Genomic DNA, 7,137 nt, shown 5'->3' with positions numbered 1-7,137 from the left:
AAGGGAAAGAGACTATATAACTTAAGTTAATCTTCAGTTTGAAGATGATGAAAATAGAGGCTGGAAGAGGATAATTAAGCTGTTCAAGTCCAGATACGATTAGGAAGTGGCCAGGCTTTGAACTCATCTGGTAGTAATCCCAAAACACATCCTCCTACCACGACCTAAAGGCGAGAAAGGCCAGATACACAGAAGTCGTTTTGTTGAATCAATTAACTAGAGGCACGAAAACTTACCACAGTCATAGCTTTGAACAGGCATCCCATCAGTGATTAGCTGGGTGGCTCTTTCCTGGGCCACCTCCTCATGTGCTGAAAGTCTGGGAACACCTCACGAGACTAGTCACACTGACTGTCATCTGAGATGATGGGGGCCATGGCACCAGCAGAGGTGCTTAGATACAACATGACAGTCACCACACTCCCAGTATCATAACACAAGCACATATTTTACTTTTTAAATTTTGTGTGTGTGTGTGTGTGTGAGAGAGAGAGAGAGAGCGTGCGTGTGTGCGTGTGCGTGCGTGCGTGCGTGCGTGCGTGCGTGCGTGCGTGCGTGCGTGCGTGCGTGTGTGTGTGTGTGTGTGTGTGTGTGTGTACTACTGTAGAAGACAACTTACCGGAATCTGTTCTTTCCATTATGTAGATCCTGGGGACCTAACTCAATCATCATGTTTGGTAGTAAGCACTCTTCACCTCTTGAACCACCTTATTGGTCTGTTTTGTTGTTTGGCTGGTATTTGTTTGTTTAGAGAAACATTAGATAGCCCAGGCTGGCCACTTTGACTCTTTTTGTTTTGTTTTGTTTTTTGAGACAAGGTTTCTCTGTATCGTTTTGGATGTTGTCGTCCTGGAACTCGCTCTGTAGAACAGGCTGGCCTCGAACTCACAGAGATCCGCCTGCCTCTGCCTCCCAAGTGCTGGGATTAAAGGCGTGCACCACCACCACCCGGCAAGCCACTTTGACTCTTAACACCACATTCTGAGTCCTGGAGTTCCAGGGACGTCACCACACCATTCCAGGCACAAGTGCTTTATAACCTTCTGCTTTGGTAGCTCATTTATAATGATTCCCTAGCCAAAACAAGTTTCTTGGAGGAGTGCAGACTCAAAGGTGGACAGACAGACTTTCCTTCTTAGGCTATAAAAATATCTCGGCTCTGCCCACCTCCCCTATTAGAATTGGGTCTCTTGTCATACAACTCCTGGTTTAGTGACTTCAAACAACAAGTAAGACTTATGATCTCACAGTTTCTGAGTCAAAAATTAAATTTGGGAGTGGCTTCCTTAGGTGGCTTCTAACTCGGGTCTCTCTGAAGCCTGAAGTCACCTGAAGGTCCAACACAGAATACTCAGGCAAGAGCAAGTTTATGCAGGACTGACTTCCTTGGTGTGGGCAGCTTAAGTAAACCTATGATATGGCAGAAGTTGTCAGAGTGAGTCAAGACAAGCCAAGGTAGAAACCAGTGTCTTCTATGAGCAACCTTAGTCATGTTATTTGAATGAATTGTTTGAGAACATTGAAGAACACGATGGCCTTCAGTTTTAGTTCCCTGTGCAGTGTTCTAGTTTGTCTTTCTATTTCTGCGATAAAAACCGTGACCAAAAGCAGCTAAGGGGATGAAAGGGTTTCTGTTGTGGTTTCAATGACTCCGCTTCCTGCATATGGCCTCTGTAGCCTCATACACTTGAATACTTGGTTCCCAGCTGGTGGACAAACTTTCTCATTGGGACCGCCAGCTCACAAAAAATGACACGGAGACCTATTATTTAATTATGGAAGTTCAGCTTTAGCTTAGGTGGGTTTTTTGGTTGTTGTTGTTAATGTTGTTTTTGATTTTTGTTTTTTCCAGACAGGGTTTCTCTGAGTAACAGCCCTAGGTGTCCTGGAACTCGATTTGTAGACCAGGACGGCCTTAAACTCACAGAGATCTGCCTGCCTCTGCCTCCCGAGTGCTGGGATTAAAGATGTGTGATACCACTGCCCAGTTTAGGCTTGTTTCTAACTAGCTCTTATAACTTAAATTAACCCATACTTCTTTTTCTGTTTAATGATCTGACTACATTTTACAGGGGGTAGGGGTGGTGTTTCCAGACAGGGTATCTCTGTGACTTTGTAGGCTATCCTGGAACTAGCTAGCTCTTGTAGAGCAGGCTGGCCTCGAACTCACAGGGATCTGCCTGCCTCTGCCTCCCGAGTGCTAGGACTAAAGGCCTGTGCCACCACGCCTGACCTTAAGATTTATTATGTATACAACATTCTGCCTGCATGTATCCCTGCAGGCCAGAAGAGGGCATCAGCTCTCATTACAGATGGCTGTGAGCCACCATGTGGTTGCTGGGTATTGAACTCAGGACCAATGGGAATTCTTTTTTTTTTTTTTGTTTTTGTTTTTGTTTTGTTTTTATGAGACAGGGTTTCTCTGTATTGTTTCGGAGGCTATCGGCCCGGCCTCGAACTCACAGAGATCCGCCTGCCTCTGCCTCCCTAGTGCTGGGATTAAAGGCGTGCGCCACCAACGCCTGGCTCCAATGGGAATTCTTAAGGACATTAGGACTCCTTGGGTGGGTAGGAAATGCTTTCAAGCTTTTCTTTCTCCCATTCCTAGCTCTTCTGTAAACATTTTCATCCTTCAGGGACAGCCAAGTCTGTGTTCATCTTTCCCTCTCCTCTCAGTGAAGCTAGATAATGGAAACTTTTTTTAAAGATTTATTTTATTATGTATATAATGCTCTGCAGTACAGAAAGGGCCACCAGATCTAATTACAGATGGCTGTGAGCCACCATGTGGTTGCTGGGAATTGAACTCAGGACCTCTGGAAGAGCAGCCAGTGCTCTTAACTGCTGAGCCATCTCTCCAGCCCCTGGAAACTTTTTTTTTATATTTATTTATTTTACGTATTGGTATTTTGTCAGCATGTACATCTGCACACCAGAAGAGGGCATCAGGCAGTTGTGAGTTGCCATGTGGGTGCTGGGAATTGAACTCAGGACCTTTAGAAGAGCAGTGAGTGCTCATAACCACTGAGCCATCTCTCCAGCTCCTGGAAACTGTTTTTAATTTATTCTTATGTGTATGGGTATTTGCTTGAATGTATGATTGTGCATATATCTGGTGCTCGTGGAGACCAGAAGAGGGCACTGGATTCCCTGGAACTGGAGTTACCAGCAGTTGTGAGCCACCATGTTGGTGCTGGGAACTGAACTTGGATCCTTTAGAAGAGTAGACAGTGCCTTTAACCTAGACATCATCTCTACAACTTGAAGATGAGAACTGTTAAACTGGGCGTGGTGGTGCATGCCTTTGAACCCAGCACTTGGGAGGCAGAAGCAGGCAGATCTCCTGAGTTTCAGGCCAGCCTGGTCTATAGAGACAGTTCCAGAACAGCCAGGGACACCTGTCTCAAAAAACAAAAACAAAGCAAAGAGAGATGGGGAACTGCTAAGATTTTGTTGCTTTTGAATGTTGTTTGTGCATATTGGGATATAATAATAACTGCTGGGATTAAAGTTGTGTACCATCGCCACCAGCACTTGTTTTATTTGTTGTTTGGAGACAAGGTCTCACTCTGTTGCCTGGGCTAGTTTTGAGTTTTGAGTCTTCCTGCTTCCCACTCCAGAGAGCTGGATTACAGGCCTCGTCTTCCACTCTGGCTCAGAGATGTCCAACTACTACTGTTTTCAGTTTGAGTTGTGTTCATGGAGGCCAGAGGAGGACACCAGGTGAGCAGGTGTTTGGCTCTGCTCTCCACCTTATTCATCATACGGGGTCTCTCCAGTTTCAGGAGCTGGGCGATCTCTGCCCCCCCCCAGCACTGGGGTGATAAGATGCAACTGTAACCATGACTGGCTTTTTATATGGTTTCTGGGGATCTGAACCCCAGTCCTCATGCCCATGTGGCGAGTGTTTTTCTCACCCAGTCATCTCCTCCACCTAGAGAATTATATTTTAAACAATTATTTATGCGGTTATTTGATTATTCTATACTACACAGCTTTTTTTTTTTTTTTTTTTTTTTTTTTTGGTTTTTCGAGACAGGGTTTCTCTGTGGCTTTGGAGGCTGTCCTGGAACTAGCTCTTGTAGACCAGGCTGGCCTCAAACTCACAGAGATCCGCCTGCCTCTGCCTCCCGAGTGCTGGGATTAAAGGCATGCGCCACCAACGCCCGGCTTCACAGCTTTATTTTTTTAGATTTCATTTTATGTGTGTGTTTGCTTCAAGTGTGCATGTGCACTCGGTTTGTGCTTGGTTGCCATTGGAGGCTGGAAGAGAGCATCAGATCCCCTGCAACTGGAGTTACCAGTGGTTGTGGGCCACCACATGGGTGCTGGGAACCAAACCAAGGTCCTCGGCAAGAGCAATTTTCTTAACCAGTGAACCATCTCTCCTGCCCCTACTACATGGCTTCTTGGGGACAAGGGCTATAGCTACTTAGTCAGTGATGAGACACAATAGACCCCACAGGCATGTGATGAGCAGACTTCCCAACCTCGGCCCTGCAGGCCAGAGCTACAGCACTGTCTGTGGCAAACTTAATGGAGTAGCTCTCAAACTTTTAATTTTTAAAAATCTTAGATACGGTCTCATGTAACCCAGGTTGGTGTGAATTTACAATCCTGAGGCTTCTGATTATGGCATGTGCCACCATGCTAGGCTTGCATTTCTCTTCTTATACAGGGGATATCCTCTTCACAAAGCTAAAACTGTCATGACCTAGTTTACCTCCAAAGCCCTGCCTCCTAACACCATTATGCTGGATTTTAGGATTTCAACATCTGAACTGGTGGGGGAGGGAAGAGGACACATTCAGGCTAAAACTCTTCTGTTGCCACTTTTTTAAAATGTGCACTCTGGATACAGAGCATGCTTGAGAAGTTGTGGGTGGATTGGAATCTTGGATGCCATAAACTTTGTTAGGTGTCACAGAAAGGGAAGGCCAGGGGATTTTGTAGATGGACCGTCATACTTTCCTACATACACAGTAAGGGAGACTCAAGGAAAAGAGAAATGCTGAGGTGATAGGCACCTGCAAGCTGCCAAGCCACACAGAGGATCCTTCTAGGTGTCAGTTCTACGCCGCTAGGCTAGAGCTTCTCAGCAGTGACTGGCCTTGAGGCTCTGCTTCTGAAACCCGGGTGAAACCCGGGTGGTTATGTAAGTCTATGACTAAAAGAGTACTTCATGAGAGCAGGTGCTCTGGAGTCAGGCAGCCACACAGCACTATAGCCGAGGACAAATTCTATGACCTCAGGCTAGATTCTAGATCATCAGGCTAGATATATGCACACCCACCACACCTATAATTCTACTGCTTGCAAGTAGGGAGGACAGGGCAGGGACAGGTAACAGCCAAGCTCAAGGTTCTGGCCCCCAGCACACACAGACATACGTACCTGTACACACCCACACTGTCCCTGTCCCAGAGAAGGCAACAGTAGGATTCTCTGTACTTCAGTTTTCTTTCTTTTTTTTTTTTTGGTTTTACGAGACAGGGTTTCTCTGTATTGTTTTGGAGGCTGTCGGTCCAGCCCGGCCTCGAACTCACAGAGATCCACCTGCCTCTGCCTCCCGAGTGCTGGGATTAAAGGCATGCACCACCAGTGCCCGGCTTGTACTTCAGTTTTTTTATTACTCACTCACTCACTCATTCACTCACTCATTCATTCATTCATGTTTTTCCAGACGGTTTCTTTGTGTAACAGCTCTAGCTATCCTGAAACTTGCTCTGTAGACCAGGCTGGCTTCAAAATCTGAGATTTGCCTTGTTCTGCCTCCCCAGTGCTGGGATTAAAGGCATGTGCTGCCATGCCTGGCTAGTCTTAATTTTTTTAATGGGGTGAGGTATTGTGGTATATGCCTATAACCCCAGCATTTCTGAGGCTGAGGCAGGAGATCACTCAATGATTAAGGCCAACCTGATCTACATAAACTTTGCCTCACCCTCCACCAACCAATAAAAATAAAACAGGAGCATGACTGATTCCCTAGAATCCGTGTGAGAACTGACAGTGCGTCAGGGCCAAAAGGGGCCTGGCATGGAGCAGGTGCAGCAAGACCTAAAATAGTTACTGGTTCAGCAACAGGAGGCAAGGAACTGACTTACAAACCCCAGGTATAACCACCCATCGGATCGATACACATTCCCATAATTAACATTGATGTTATTTCCCTAACACTGACAAGTGGATCCAGTAAAACAAGGTGGGGAGGGGGGTGACTGACTGGGTAGCTGTGAGATCTGGGTTTGATGTAGAGTCTGACCGAGTGGTTATATGCGTGGGGGGGGGGGTCGAGCCAAACCCTTGGTTCCTCCAACAAATGTTGAAACTTGTGCAGCTCAGCCAGAGCCGGCAGAGCAGGTTCTTACCAAGGTATTTATGATCTCAGGTTGCCTAGGCAAGGCTGAGACCTACCTGGTCCCTTCACACCTGCAGGGGGAGACTAAGAGCCAGAAGGGTTCAAAGCCTGAAGTTTCAAATCCCTTTCTGCCCCTTAAAGCTATTCAACATGGCTCTACAACCATCTCTGAACAGTTCCTAACAGTATAATGGCGTTACTAACTCAGCCTCAGGCCTTCAGGTGCAGCACCAGTCATCACCAAGAGCTCCTTACTTATTTGATGTCAAGGTTGTCTCTGAAACTCCTCTCTGGTCTTGCTCTGCTTTAGGCAGAAACCACAAATCCTTTAAGGCTAGGCCTACAGGGAGCAAGTACAGTCCTGAGTGGGTGTACATCAAGGCCATGCCAAGAACTCCACTGCATCAGGATCATAGAATGGCAAGCCTTTCCCAGGTCTTCTTTTAGTCCGAATGTAAATGTTGACTGTATACAGAAAATGTCCACATTAGTTCCCCTTACCCCCCTGAAGATGTTTGCTACCTTAAGAGCCTTTAATCCCAGTACTCGGAAGGCAGAGGCAAGACTTTTTTTTTTTTTTTTTTTTTTGGTTTTTCGAGACAGGGTTTCTCCATGGCCTTGGAGGCTGTCCTGGAGCTAGCTCTTGTAGACAAGGCTGGTCTCGAACTCACAGAGATCCACCTTGGCCGATCTCTTTGAGTTTGAGGCTAGCCTGACCTACAAAGCTACACAGAGAAACCCTGTCTAAAGGGAAAGGGGAAAAAAAAAATAGACTGCTC

The sequence above is a fragment of the Mesocricetus auratus genome, unplaced genomic scaffold (assembly GCF_017639785.1).
Source record: "Mesocricetus auratus isolate SY011 unplaced genomic scaffold, BCM_Maur_2.0 Super-Scaffold_100014, whole genome shotgun sequence".
Taxonomy (NCBI): domain Eukaryota; kingdom Metazoa; phylum Chordata; class Mammalia; order Rodentia; family Cricetidae; genus Mesocricetus; species Mesocricetus auratus.
The sequence above is the reverse complement of the archived record's forward strand: the minus strand, read 5'-3'. Positions refer to the sequence as shown.